The 15,416-nt window shown below is 42.4% G+C and overlaps 1 pseudogene; it reads right to left on the reverse strand.

Annotated features, from left to right (window-relative positions):
• Window positions 1–76: 76 nt before the first annotated feature.
• On the reverse strand, window positions 77–15,167 carry LOC104106020 (expansin-A4-like; annotated as a pseudogene).
• Window positions 15,168–15,416: the final 249 nt, after the last annotated feature.

Raw genomic sequence — 15,416 nt, forward strand, 5'->3', positions numbered from 1 at the left:
ATCGAGGGATCCAGTAGTTATTTTCCTCGTTTGTTCCCTGCTTCTCCGACTGAGTCGAGGCTGTTGGCTATGGTTGCTATTTAGCTTCCTGTTTTCCTTTGGGATCCAATCCCTTTGTTGATGAAAGCGCCGATACAGGTATTACTTCGTCGATCGCGAACATCTCTTTTGCAGCATGTTGTTTCCCATACACCATTTTTACTTCATCCGGTGTTAGGAACTTCAGCATTTGGTGAAAGGTTGAGGGGAATGCCCTCATGTTATGAATCCAAGGTCTTTCGGGCAGTGCGTTGTATCTCATATCGCCATCGATCACATGGAACTTTGTTTCTTGAATAGTCCCGGCTATATTTACTGGTAGGGTGATTTCACCTTTAGTTGTTTCACTCGCCATGTTGAATCCATTGAGAATCCAAGTTGCGGGTATGATCTGATCTTGTAGACCAAGCTGCTCCACAACCCTCGATCGAATAATATTGGCCGAGCTTCCTAGATCAATTAAAACACGTTTAATCTGAATTTTATTCATTAAGATAGAGATTACCAAAGCATCATTGTGGGGTTGTGAGATCCCTTCTGCTTCCTCATCATCGAATGATAAAGTGACCTCTGGCACATAGTCTCGAGTTCCTTTTTCCCTGGTGATTGATACTTTAGTGCGTTTGAACACGGGCCCTTGTGGAATATCGACCCCGCCAATGATCATGTGAATCATGTGTTGTGGTTCTTCCTGCTTGTTTTTCCTTTTTGCATCCTTGTCTCTGAAATGGTTCTTAGCTCGGTCACTCAAAAATTCTCGAAGGTGACCCTCATTGAATAGACGGGCCACTTCCTCCCTTAGTTGTCTGCAGTCTTCGGTTCTATGACCATGTGTACCATGGTATTTGCATATTTGATTGGGGTTTCTTTGTGATGGATCGGTTTGTAGGGTTCTAGGCCATCTAGTATCTTTGATTATCCCAATGGCTGATACAATACCTGATGCGTCGATGCTGAAGTTGTATTCTGATAATCGTGGTGCATCTGTGGGATCCGCATGTTTATCAAAGCCACTTTTGCTCATGAACCCTCGAGAGTTATGTCCTCGATCGTTTCTTTGATCATTTCGGATGGGATTGCGTCATGGGCCACTGTTTCTACGATCTGCATTGTATGGTTGATACCGATCTCTGTTCGACCGGGGTTCTCTGTCGATATCCCTTTGAGTTCTTCCGATGGGCCTGTTTGGATAAACAGAATCAGAAGGGGTCCCCAATTGATCATCCTCTATCCTGATCTTTGACTGGTACAGATTATGTACATCGGCCCAGGTTACCGCTGGATATTCAATTAAATTCTATTTTAGCTATCGTGATGCCACCAAACTGCATTCGTTCAAACCCTGAGTAAAGGTTTGAACAGCCCAATCACCTGTGACCGGTGGTAGTTCCATGCGTTCCATCTGGAACCGAGATACAAATTCCCTCAATATTTCGTTGTCTTTTTGTTTCAACTTGAAGAGGTCTGACTTCCTAGTTGCAACCTTTATCGCTCCGGCATGTGCTTTTACGAAGGAGTCTGCAAGCATGGCGAAGGAATCGATGTAATTGGGCGACAAATTGTAGTACCATATCATTGCTCCTTTCGACAAGGTTTCTCCAAATTTTTTCAGTAAAACAGATTCAATCTCATCGTCTTCCAAGTCATTCCCTTTTATTGCGCATGTATAAGAAGTGACATGCTCATTAGGGTCAGTGGTCCCATTGTACTTAGGAATTTCTTGCATTCGGTATTTCTTTGGAATGGGTTTCAGTGCCGCACTTGGAGGGAAAGGCTTCTCTACAAATTTCTTTGAATCCATACCCTTTAGAATCGGCGGTGCCCCCGGTATTTGGTCAACCCGGGAGTTGTATGTTTCTACTTTCTTGTCATTTACCTCGATTTTCTTTTCTCCCGATTCAATCCATTTAGTGAGCTCCTCGAACATTTTTATAATGGCAGGGTCAGTCCCCGATTCGTTGGTATTCGACCTTTCCGGCACAGGATCGGTCCTTTGAACGATTTCTGGTTCGATCCTACTCGGTGTTCGGTGTTGATTTTGTAGTTGTGCTATAGCGGCCTGTTGAGCCTGTAACATTTTGAATATCAATTGGAGGCTAACTCCACAATCTTCTCCACCCTGCGTACCTCAACCACCTGATCGAACTTCCCTGTGTATACTACCTTCGGGCTCAACGCCCAAATTTGCATTTAGGGCGACATGTGAACTGATATCGACGAGATTTGCAATTGGTGCTCCTTCGAGGTCGGCCTGAGGCACCTCGATTCCTGGGGTGGCTATGTTGTCGTTTTCCCCGTGAAATCCGAGGTTGTTGTCACCATGTGTAGGTACTGCTTGTGAGTTTGACATGTTTATCCTGAAGAAAAAGATTCTTACGATAACAAGTATAAAGCAGTGTGTGTTATCGAAATTAGTATTAAGCAATCACTATTATCCTTAGCCCCACGGTGGGCGCCGAACTATTTACCCTAAAAATTGAATAACAATTAAACTTATAATGAGGTTCTAAGGATACACGATTTCACTTAATACCGATAGACAAATATGAAGATTAACAACATAAATAAACTATAAAATAAAGCGAACCAGTATTAAAATGGAATTCAACCCTCGAGCTAGGGTGCCCTCAAACTGATTGTTACCAAAATAGTTAAAAATAAAGCAAGCTGGTGAACAAGAGAGTATAAGCTAAAGAGAGAGCGTTATATTGACTTTTTTACGTGAAAACAGTGTGTCTTACAAATGGTTAATACTCTCCTTTATATAGTAGAGGAGTTTTACTTATGGTATAACTCTAATTACAGAAGAAAATCTCATGTTTAGCTAATTAACCATTTCTGATTTGATCCGTTCCGAGATTTACGCGATGATCCTCGACTAGTCACTGAGGTTTACGCCGTGATCCTCGACCAGCCACGGATATCTCGCCTTTCTGTTATTATGCTATCTTCGATCTTGCTCGATGACTGTCTTGTTCGGCTTCGATCGCTACTAGCCTTGATCTCGACAGGTATCTCGGTCCTGAACTTGGTACCTAGTCCTCGTGATTTAGTCTGTTTCGTTACGAGGCCGTCCTTCGATGTAATCTCCCGGTCTCGGTCAAATAGTAAAATCGAGTGGGTCCGATTTTAACCGTATACACCTATACATTGCCAATACAGCTATACATTGCCAATTTTTGGGATGCCTTTGTCAAACATAATTTAAGGCCAAAAATTTGTAAATCACCCGATATCAATTTCGATTAAATAATTTTAGCATATCAAGTTAGTTGGAAATTACACATAACAGATCACAATATTTATCTTATAAATCATTAATGAATAGTAGTAACATTTCTTTACTACAAATGATGGCCAAAAGCGGGTGCTACTTAGCTACCTCTTACTCAGGCTCCTTTTGTTACTAAGGACAACTACACACTTCTTTAGTACTTATATATATTTCTAAGGGAAACAATCTAGTACCAGTGCCCAAAAAATCATGCATATTACAAATTGTATGCTGCCCATAAAAAGAAATACGTAATTGGTAGTGATAGTTGTTCCATCACCAGCTGTGAGCCTAAAAGAAAGGGTTTGGCCATTGAGGTAAGAGTTAGTTTGCCAGTTCTGACCCCAATTCCTTGACATAGTCTGCCAACCACTTGTAGATCCTTTAATTGAAACAGAATGAATATCCCCTGGACCTGCTACATTGGTGACTAGTACCAAGTTGAAGTAAGAGTGTACATTAATAATAAACCGAATTCCTCCTTTCTTCACACACCAAGGACGATGCTATTGAGCAATTTGAAGATAAGCAGGTTGAGGCATGTCAAAATGGGGACGAGGAGGATTGCACCACCCACAATTGTCACTGGGCAAAGCAAAATTAGGTGGGCAAAAGTTAGTAGCAGTGACAGTAATGGTACCACCATCTGGGCTCAAAACAAGCCATTGTCAAACAATGCTGTGCTTAATGCTGCAGTATTAGTTCCATATCCTTGCCCATACAAATTCCCATATCCATATGCTCCTCCCGCTGTATACGGTAAAAATCGGTTAGTCCTTCGTACGAACTGGTCGAAATGGTAATGCATTGAATCGAAGATCAGGTTGAGGTCCGAAGTCAGGTCATCAAGCTTCGAGCCCTAGGGACCGATCAATGTCGAGCTCGATATCATTATCGAGCTCAAATACAAATCGAACTATGATGAAGTTACCGAGCTTACGAAGAAGAGACCGATCAACACTGTCCCCGAATCAATACAAGGCTACGAATCAGAATCGAGCTCGAGTCAAGATCGAGAGCTCGAGTCGATATCGATCTCGAGACAATATCGAGCTCATAGACAAGAGCCGTTGCAATCGCACTAAGAAAGGGAATCTTGGCAGGAATTATGGAAAAGCTGATTTATCATGGGTCTCCCACTATGTATTTTTAATTGTATCTAAAGTAGGATCCCTCCACTATAAAGGGGTTGGTTATTATTTCTGTAAAGCATCAAGTTTTGCATACACTACAACTCAAATATCATATACTCTCATACTGAAGAATTATCCTCTTTTAGCTTCATAGATTGGCTCATCTTGCTCAATCCTTAAATCATCCTCCTTTCAACTTTGCTTATTTTGTACTCTTTATAGTATATATTCGATATTTCCATTTTACTCTTACGATTTGTGTCAAGTTATATCACATATCCTTAGAACTACGTACAAATTTAACTCTATCCGTTTTTCGAGTAAACAGTTTAGCGCCCACCGTAGGGCTAAGGATAATAGTGATTATTTGATACGAATCTACAAAAACACACCATTTTAAGCTTATTTTCGGAAGTGCCTTTGATTTCGGATTGGCAACGACATACTCTCAAATTAAATGGTATTACCTATCGACAATGAAGCTGGCCTTCAAGGTGAGAACAACAACTTGACGCCCAGGGCCGGAATGCCTCTTGTCGATGCCGTTGGAGCTCGAATAGAAGTGCCATTAGACTTTAATTCGCATGTGACCATTGAGGCAAACCTATATTCTGAACCTGAAAACAACATTCAAGGTGGCACTCGGTCTGTAACTCAAGATACCCATAACATCGAGGAAAATGGCGTCAGCTTGCACATGATTTTCAAAATATTGCAAGCTTAACAGGCAGCAATAGCTCAGTTATAGAGTCAAACCCAGACACCGAGCAAGACGGAGCCCAGTCCACCCCGAGAAATCGCCCATAGAACGGAACCAGCTATAGTAAGGTCAAATGAGCAAGAGTCGAGGACTAATCCCGAAATTGCTAAGATGTTCGAAGAACTGACCAAAAGAATAGAATCAGGTGAAAGGAGGATCGAGGCAAACAACAAAAAGGTGGAAATATATAACTCCAGGGTTGATCAGATCCCGGGGGCACCACCGATATTAAAGGGCTTAGATTCCAAAAAATCCATACAAAAGCCATTCCCCCCAAGCGCGGCTCCTAAACCGATCCTTAAGAAATTCCGAATGCACGAGATTACTAAATATAACGGAACTACCGACCCCTTCAAACATGTCACCTCTTACACATGTGCCATCAAAGGGAACGACCTTAAGGACGATGAAATTGAATTCGGATTATTGAAAAAATTCGGTGAAACCCTGTCAAAGGGAGCAATGATATGGTATCACAATGTACCATCTAATTCTATCGATTCTTTTGCTATGCTTATAGATTCCTTCGTAAAAGCACACGCCAGGGCCATAAAGGTCGAGACCAGAAAGTCGGACCTGTTCAAGGTAAGACAGAAGGATAACGAGATGCTGAGGGAGTTCGTATCTTGTTTTCAAATGGAACGAATGGATCTGCCACCAGTCATAAATGATTGGGTTGTTCAGGCTTTCACTCAAGGTTTAAACGAACGAAGTTCGACGGCTTCACGGTGGTTGAAGCATATCCTGATCGAGTACCCAACTATTACTTGGGCCGACATGCACAATCGGTACCAATCAAAAATTAGAGTCGAAGACGATCAGTTGGGGTTTGAACCCGCTGCTAGAAGGGATATCAATCGAGAACAAGGTCCGATCAAGGACCGATACCGACCGTATAGTGGAAACTATAGAATCAATGAATCGACGTAACCCCGGACAAGGCAACAAAAGAACTGATCGAGGTTAAGGGTCTCAGGGGCTGATGAATAGAAATGGGTTCGACAAGCCTACCGGACCTAAGGAAGCACCACAGTTATCGGAGTATAACTTCAGCATTGATGCATCCGCCATCGTGTCAGCTATCGGACACATCAAAGACACTAAATGGCCTCGAGCCATGCAGACCGATCCTGCCCAGAGGAATCCCAATTAAATGTGCGAATATCATGGCACCCATGGGCACAGAATAGAAGATTGCAGGCAACTAAGAGAAGAGGTTATTCAATAAAGGGCACCTTCAAGAATTTTTAAGCGACAGGGACAAAAACCATTTCAAAAATAGGGATTTCGGCAAACAAAATGAACAGGAAGAACCACAGCACATCATCCACATAATCATCGGCGGCGTCGACACCCCTCAAGGGCTGGTGCTTAAACACACTAAGACATCGGTTATGAGAGAAAAGCGAGCTCGAACTCAGGATTACGCACCCATAGGAACCTTGTCCTTTAATGATGAAGATGCAGAAGGAGTCATGCAACCTCATAACGATGCACTGGTAATATCCGTACTTATGAATAAAACTAAAGTTAAGCATGTGTTAATTGATCCAGGTAGCTCAGCCAACATTATTAGATCGAAGGTTGTAGAACAACTAGGTCTACAGGACCAGGTCATACCCGCAACCCTGGTTCTAAACGGATTCAATATGGCATGTGAAACCACCAAAGGCGAGATAATTCTGCCGATAAACGTGGCCCTGACCATCCAGGAAACGAAGTTCCTCATAATCGAAGGTGACATGAGGTACAACACCCTTTTTGGAAGGCCATGGATCCTCAATATGAGAGTTTTACCTTCGACCCTCCACCAGGTTCTTAAATTCCCAACATCGGAGGGAGTCAAAATAGTGTGCGGAAAACAACCGGCCGTAAGAGAAATGTTTGCTGTCGAAGAAGAAATTCCGATATCCTCACCTATGTCAACAAGGTCGGACTCAAAAGGGTAACGAGATGCCAAATAGCAATCACAGACGTCAGCTTCAACCCAACTAAAAAATCAAAAGATTGACAAAGATGATTAACAAAGGATCCCTCGATCCTTCGTGATCCCAGATGATTCCGACGCTACCCAATCAACGATCGAATAACTGGAGCAAGTCGTACTAATTGAGCATTTGCCCGAACGAAAGGTATACCTGGGAACGGGATTAACCCCTGAACTCAGGAAAAGGCTTATTCAATTTCTTATCGATAACATAGATTATTTTGCTTAGTCCCACTTAGATATAACAGGGATCCCACCGGATATGATGACACATCGGCTAAGCCTGGACCCTAGGTTCAAACCGGTAAAGCAAAAGAGAAAACCCCAGTCCGAGGTAAAGCACATATTCATAAAAGACGAGATAACTAAACTTCTTAAAATAGGGTCTATTTGGGAGGTAAAATAACCCGAATGGTTAGCCAATTTAGTTGTAGTTCCTAAAAAAGGGAACAAACTTAGAATGTGTGTAAATTATAAGGAATTAAACAAGGCGTGCCCCAAAGATTCTTTTCCGCTGCCCAACATCGATCGCATGATCGATGCCACGACCGGCCACGAGGTCCTTACTTTTTTCGATGCCTATTCCGGGTATAATCAAATCCAAATGAACCCAGAAGACTAGCAAAAGACTTCATTTGTCACCATGTATGGAACATATTGTTATAATGTGATGCCCTTCGGGCTAAAAAATACAGGAGCTACTTACCAACGCCTAGTAAATAAAATGTTCGAGGAACAAATTGTTAAATCAATGGAAGTTTTTATTGATGACATGCTAGTTAAGTCCCTGCACGCAGAGGACCATTTGGCTCATTTACAAGAAACATTCGAGATTTTAAGGAAATACAACATGAAGCTTAACCCCGAGAAATGTTCTTTCGGGGTCGGTTCGGGCAAGTTCCTCGGCTTCATGGTATCAAATCGGGGGATCAAGATCAACCCCGATAAAATCAAGGCTATCGAAGACATCGCCATCGTGGACAGTGTAAAAGTCGTACAGATGCTAACGGGACGGATTGCTGCCTTAGAATTGAAGTGATATCTATCGAGCCCACCATTACTTCATACTCCAAAAGCAGACGAGAAACTTTGCTTGTACTTGGCAGTATCAGAAATCGTGGTAAGTGGTGTCCTAGTTCGAGAAGAGCAAGTTACTCAATTTCCCGTTTATTATGTAAGTCGAACCTTATGGGAAGCAGAAACTAGATATCCACACTTAGAGAAATTGGCATTTTCACTGATAAGCGCCTCTAGAAAGCTAAGACCATACTTTCAATGTCACCCCATATGTGTATTAACCACTTACCCACTTCGTAATATTTTGCACAAGCCCGAACTTTCAGGCCGATTGGCCAAATGGGCCGTCGAACTCAGTGGCTACGATATCGAATATCAACCTCGTATGGCCATCAAGTCTTAAATTTTAGCGGATTGTATGGCTGATTTCATGCCAACCCTCGTACCCGAAGTCGAAAAAGAACTCTTGTTGAAACCGGGTACATCATCGGGGGTATGGATCCTTTTCACAGACGGGGCTTTGAACGTGAAAGGGTCTGGGCTAGGCATCGTTTTAAAGCCGCCTACGGGTAGCACTATTGGGCAATCTATCAAAACTACTAGGTTGACTAACAACGAGGCTAAGTATGAGGCCATGATTGTAGGTCTCGAGCTAGCTAAAAGCTTGGGAGCAGAAGTCGTTGAAGCCAAATGTGACTCTTTACTGGTGGTAAATCAAGTAAACAAAACCTTCGAAGTTCGAGAGGATAGAATGCAACGGTATTTGGACAAACTGCAGGTAACTTTGCACCATTTCAAAGAATGGACTTTACAGCATGTACCTCGAGAACAAAACAGTGAGGCTGATGCACTGGAAAATTTGGGATCATCGGTCGAGGAAGATGAGATCAACTCGGGGACTGTCGTTCAACTCTCGAGATCCGTGATCGAGGAAGGTCATACGGAGATAAATTCTACAAGCTTAACATGGGATTGGAGGAATAAGTATATTGAATACTTGGAGAACGGAAAGCTCCATCGGATCCTAAAAATTTGAGGGCCCTACGAACCAAAGCTGCTCGATTTAGATTGACTGCAGATGGAACATTGTACCGAAGGACATTTGATGGACCATTGGCAGTATGCTTAGGTCCAGGAGACACTGACTACATCCTACGTGAGATTCATGAGGGTATTTGTGGAAATTATTTCGGTGTCGATTCATTAGTCCGAAAAATAATCAGAGTAGGATATTATTGGATTGATATGGACAAAGATGCAAAGGACTTTGTTCGAAAATGTGACAAATATCAAAGGTTTGCACCGATGATTCATCAGCCCGGAGAGCAACTACACTCAGTCCTATCCCCATGGTCATTCATGAAATGGGGAATGGATATCGTCGGCCCTCTGCCATCGGCCCCAGGTAAAGCTAAATTCATTTTATTTATGAATGACTATTTCTCTAAATGGGTTGAAGCACAGTCGTTCGAAAAATAAGGGAGAAAGAGGTTATAGACTTCATCTGGGATCATATCGTATGTCGATTTGGGATAGCCGCCGAAATAGTGTGTGACAATGGTAAACAATTTATCGGCGGCAAAGTGACGAAATTCCTCGAAGACCACAAAATAAAAAGGATATTATCAACACCATATCACCCTAGTGGGAACATACAAGCCAAATCGACAAACAAGACTATCATTCAAAACCTAAAGAAAGGTTGAACGATGCTAAGAGAAAATGGAGAGAAATTCTACTTGAAGTTCTTTGGGCATATCGATCAACATGAAAATCTAGTACGGGGGCAACCCCGTTCTCCTTTGTATATGGCTCCGAAGCCTTGATTCCAGTCGAAGTCGGGGAACCCAGTGCCAGGTTTTGATATACAACAAAAGAGTCAAATCACGAGGCTATGAATACTAGCCTCGAATTATCGGATGAAAAACGAGAAGCTTCTCTCGTCCAATTGGCCGTCCAAAAACAGCGAATCAAAAGATACTATAATCGAAGATCCAAGCTTTGCCATTTTAAAATCGGGGACTTAGTGCTAAGGAAAATCACCCTCAGTACCCGAAATCCAAATGAAGGAAAACTGGGTCCAAACTAGGAAGGACTGTATCAGGTTCTCGAAAACGTCGGTAAAGGATTCTACAAGCTCGGTATTATAAATGGCAAAAAACTATCAAGCAATTGGAATGTGTCGCACCTAAAACGATACTACTGCTAAGGTACGACCCTCCCATATTCGTTTTTATATCCCAGCTAACCCTTGCAGAAGTTCAATCAGGAACAAGGATGGATCCTTCAATACGAAGCCCTAGGTTTGAAAGCACGCGTTGCACTCTTTTTCCCTTAGACCGGTTTTATCCCAAATGAGTTTTTCGGCAAGGTTTTTAATGAGGCAACCATTGATCATGATAACTTAGAAGCAATTTGACAGTATCTGAGGCCTCTTTACAATCGACCTCGAATACTGGGGGGCATTACCCCTCAAATATATCAAGTTCGATGCAACAACGTTACCTCATAACAACATGGTTCCAATAGGAAAAATTGTAAGAGCCAAATTGTCAAAACGAACCATGCTCATGTAGTTGGCACGAGCCCTGACGCAAAATATGAACACATGTATAATGACTTACAAAGAAAAATTTCTTCTTTACCGATATCTTATATCCAAGAAATATTCCTCTATTTCGAGATTTATTATGCAAACAGGCTTAAGGTAAATCAACGAGTTCGAGCAACACTCACTCAACTACGAAGCCCAAGGGCTACCCTATTTCGAGTTCGAGCAAGTACTCACTCAACCATAAAGCCTATGGGCTATATTACGATGAGTTCGAATCACTCACTCGACTAAGCCTACGGGCTATTTTTATTCCGAGTTCGAGCAAGCCCTCACTCGACTACTAAGCCAATGGGCTACTCTTATTTTGAGTTCGAGCAAGCACTCACTCGACTTTTAAGCCTACGGGCTACATTACTTCAAGTTCGAATCACTCACTCGACTACTAAGCCTACGGGCTACTCTTATTTCAAGTTCGGGCAAGCACTCACTTGACCATTAAGCCTACGAGCTATATTACTTCGAGTTCGAGCAATCACCCACCCAACTACTATGCCTACATGCTACCTCATTTCAATTTTGAGCAAGCACTCACTCGGTTATAAAGTCTACAAGGTCCAAATTCGATCCAATTGCCTAAAGCCTTATGAAAACATTCATAAGGCATGAATGAAACAAAATCTTCACAAGGCAAAAAATAAAATAGAGGCAAGTCGGGAAAAGAAAAGATATTTATATATATATATATATATATAATATTGTTTGTAACGTCCGAAATGAAAACATAAGGGCTAATTTTCTTGGTTATCTCCGAGGGCGGTCTCTTCTCCATCGGGATCCTCTCCGCTCTCGTACCCGCTCTTGCTCCCATCATCATCATCATCATCATCATCGGAAGCCAAGGCTTCAGCATCGACTTCGAGCTCTATAGCCCTTTTTATCTCTTCAGTGAGATCGAAACCTCGAGCATGGATCTCCTCGAGGGTCTCCCTCCGAGATCGGCACTTAGCAAGTTCGGCAACCCAATGTGCTCGAGTGTTGGCAGTCTTAACTACCTCTCTTGCTTGTATCTGAGCAGCTTCAGTATCGGCCTGATAGATGGCCACGAATGCATCCGCATCGGCCTTTGCCTTTTTGACGTCAGATTCTTCCTTGGAAAGTTCAGAGGCCAACCGAGCCTCGAGCTCCTCTATTCTTCTTGCTTGAACCAAGCTTTTCTCCTTCATACTTTGAAGTTGGTTTTCGGCCGATAATAGTTGGGCTCGAGCAGCCTCTTTCTCTGCAGCAAAGCGGTCCATACCTTCTTTCCACTTCAAGGAATCCGCTTTTATCACATCGACCTCCTCACGGAGTTTCCCTATCATCTCAAGTTTCTATTATAGCTGTGAGACTGAAAAATTAGCAATCGTTCCGGTATCGAGTCCATATGCTTTTAATAGTATCATTACTTGCTCGGACAGATCGGTCTGATCTTGGTGAGCCTTGGTCAACTCAGCTCGGAGGTTTTTGATTTCCTCTCCCCTTTTCCCTAAGAGGAGTTTAAGGGCGTTCTTCTCCTCCGTGACCCATTGAAGGTCGGCCTCGTATCGACGCAGCTCAGTTCAAGACTGAGAACATGCTTCTCGATGAACTGTTGCGGCCTACAAAGAAAGAAGAAACGAAGTTAGAAAAGAAAAACAAACATAAAAGTAATATCAACAAACAGAGTTAAAGCTTACCCGATTCAGAGCTTGCTACACTTCGCAGAAAAGGCCCGACACATCACTAGGGCCAGCAGCTTCCTCGACCCCAGTAAACAAATCGCAGAAGGGATCCTCCCCTTCATGAGATCGGTTCATATCGAGGGCCCCCAAATCTTGGGCTTCCCGAATCGCCCCTTCGGAAAAAGCAGGGAAAGTGGGCGAGTCTTCGATTACTACTGCCCCAAGTGAGTCACATGGGGCATTCTCTTCGGTTTGAAGAGAGTCAGGGACGGCCCCTTCAGACATATCCACCATCCGTTGACTTCGATGGGAGATATCCTCGATCCCCAACGGCTCAGGGACTTTGCCCAAATCTTTCTTTGATATACCCTCAGTTCGAGGCAGAGCCTGGTAAACCACCATCGATCCAGCTGCCTGTGGGGCATCGATGGTTTTCTTCACTCGGGCCACCAGTACGGACCCGTCGTCTTTTCTTCTTCCTCATCTTCATCCCTAAGATGTCGAACTTATTCTAAAGTTAAAGGGATGGTATTCTTCCTTGACTTACGAGCCTTTGATTTTGGGTTTTCAGAAGTAGAGGCCCTTTTTCTCTTATTATCCTTCACCGATTTAGAAACCGGGGCCGAAGTTTCCTCCTGGCCGGACAGGGGTCTCAAAACCGCATCCTTGCCCAAACCTACACACAAGAAAATTGATTTGAGTGTACGAAAAACAGTTCGAACTATCAATGATGCGAGAAAGGAGATTGCCGTAATTTTTGGCCTCCCATCGGCCCTTTGACAAATCGCGCCATGAGTGCTCGGCGTACGTAGAAGTCGAAGCCATTGCCCAGTCCTTGAGGTCGGGAACCGTACCAGGCATCCAAGTAACCACTGCACCACAAAAGGGGATATCAGTAAGAAAGGAAACGAAGGGACAAAACAATGGGAGATAACAGCCGAGTTACACTTACGCTTCACGTTCCATTCTTCAGGAAATGGCATCTTCTCGGCCGGTATTAGGTCCGACGTCTTCACTCGAACGAATCTTCCCATCCAGCCTTGATCCTTGTCCTCATCTATGCTTGATAACAGAACCTAACGTGAAAGGGTAAGTGTACACACTCAAAAACCCTTCCAAATGAGTAGTAATATCCTCTTCGGGAGACGGGACTACCACTACTTTGTTCCCCCAGTTACAATCTTTTCTTATCTGTTCGAGATATACCCAGGTTATCAAACACATATATCTCAATACCGGCTCACATTGGCCCGAAATCGAAGAGCCTTTGTCAACCTTAAAATCGGAGGTAAGAACACACGCCACGAAAACGCCCTCCTCAGGCTGTGGATCCACTGGTGTTTTATCGGCGGTAGATTGGGAAGAAGAAACTTTTTCTTTTTAGGAGACGATTTTTGATGTTTTCACCATTTTTGTATTTAAAGAAGGAGATAACAAAGATATGGTGTTTTGAAGAAGGATTTTGCAGAGAAGAATCACAGATTTACGAATGAATTCAGAAGGTGTGAGAAAGAAATAAGAAAATTTAGAGTTTGGAGATGTAAAAGTGATTAAAAGTGAAAAAGGGTTATTTATAGGTAGAGCAATGGCTGTTCAATTTTGATAATGGCCGACCATCGTCTGACACGCATTAAATGCCTAGGTAAACTGAACCGACGGGACAAGCACGTCATGATCGGATTCGATGCAAATGTCAGTATATATCTAATCGTACCGTTGAAAAATCATGTCGTTTCTCGCTACATCCTTCCCAAGAAACGAGGGGACTATCTGTATACGATAAAAATCGATTAGTCCTTCGTACGAACTGGTCAAAATAGTAATGCATTGGATCGAAGATCAGGTTGAGGTCTGAAATTAGGTAATCAAGTGTTGAGCCCTAGGAACCGATCAATGTCGAGCTCGATATCATTATCGATCTCGAATCCAAATCGAATTATGATGAAGTTACTGAGCTTATGAGGCAGAGACTGATCAATATTGTCCCCGAATCAATACAAGGCTCAGAATCAGAATCGAACTCGAGTCAAGATCGAGAGCTCGAGTCGATATCGAGCTTGAGATAATATCGAGCACATAGACAAGAGCCGTTGCAACCGCACTAGGAGAGAGAATCTTGGCAGGAATTATGGAAAAGCTGATTTATCATAGGTCTCCCACTATGTATTTTTAATTGTATCTAAAGTAGGACCCCTCCACTATAAAGGGGTTGGTTATTATTTCTGTAAAGCATCAAGTTTTGCATACACTATAACTCAAATATCATATACTCTCATACTGAAGAATTATCCTCTTTTAGCTTCATAGATTGGCTCATCTTGCTCAATCCATAAATCATCCTCCTTTCACCTTTGCTTATTTTTTTACTCTTCACAGTATATATTCGATATTTCCATTTTACTCTTACGATTTGTGTCAAATTATACCACATACCCTTAGAACTACGTACAAATTCAACTCTATCCGTTTTTTGGGTAAACACCTGCAATTTAATTATTAACCCTTAATTAGCTCAAATTCTCATTCCCTTCCCCCTATAAAGATATATTTAAACTTACCCATTGTACCAGTGGCATCACCACCACCATAGAATTAGAATATAGCATGAGCAGTTTCCCATCTTCCATAATCACCTTTACTACTCTGCAATCTTAGTGATAAGACAAGAAAGCAGAAAGCAAGTTTTGCACAAAGGAGTGCCATAATTTGTAGTTTCAAATTGAAGGATTAATATTGTTTTGGTTTATGGAGAAGTGAATTTGGTGAGAAATAATTGCATATGGCTACTCTATTTATAACCAAAGGAAAGAGAAAGAGAGTATCGTGCAAAAAGTAAAAGGAAGACACACAAGATAGTTAGAGACCATTGTCGTCCAAAAGGACACTACAAGAATCACGTAATCAAAATTAAGTAGGCGTTTGGACATTAAAATTATAATTTATTTTAAAAAA

The sequence above is a fragment of the Nicotiana tomentosiformis genome, chromosome 7 (assembly GCF_000390325.3).
Source record: "Nicotiana tomentosiformis chromosome 7, ASM39032v3, whole genome shotgun sequence".
In the NCBI taxonomy this organism is placed as follows: domain Eukaryota; kingdom Viridiplantae; phylum Streptophyta; class Magnoliopsida; order Solanales; family Solanaceae; genus Nicotiana; species Nicotiana tomentosiformis.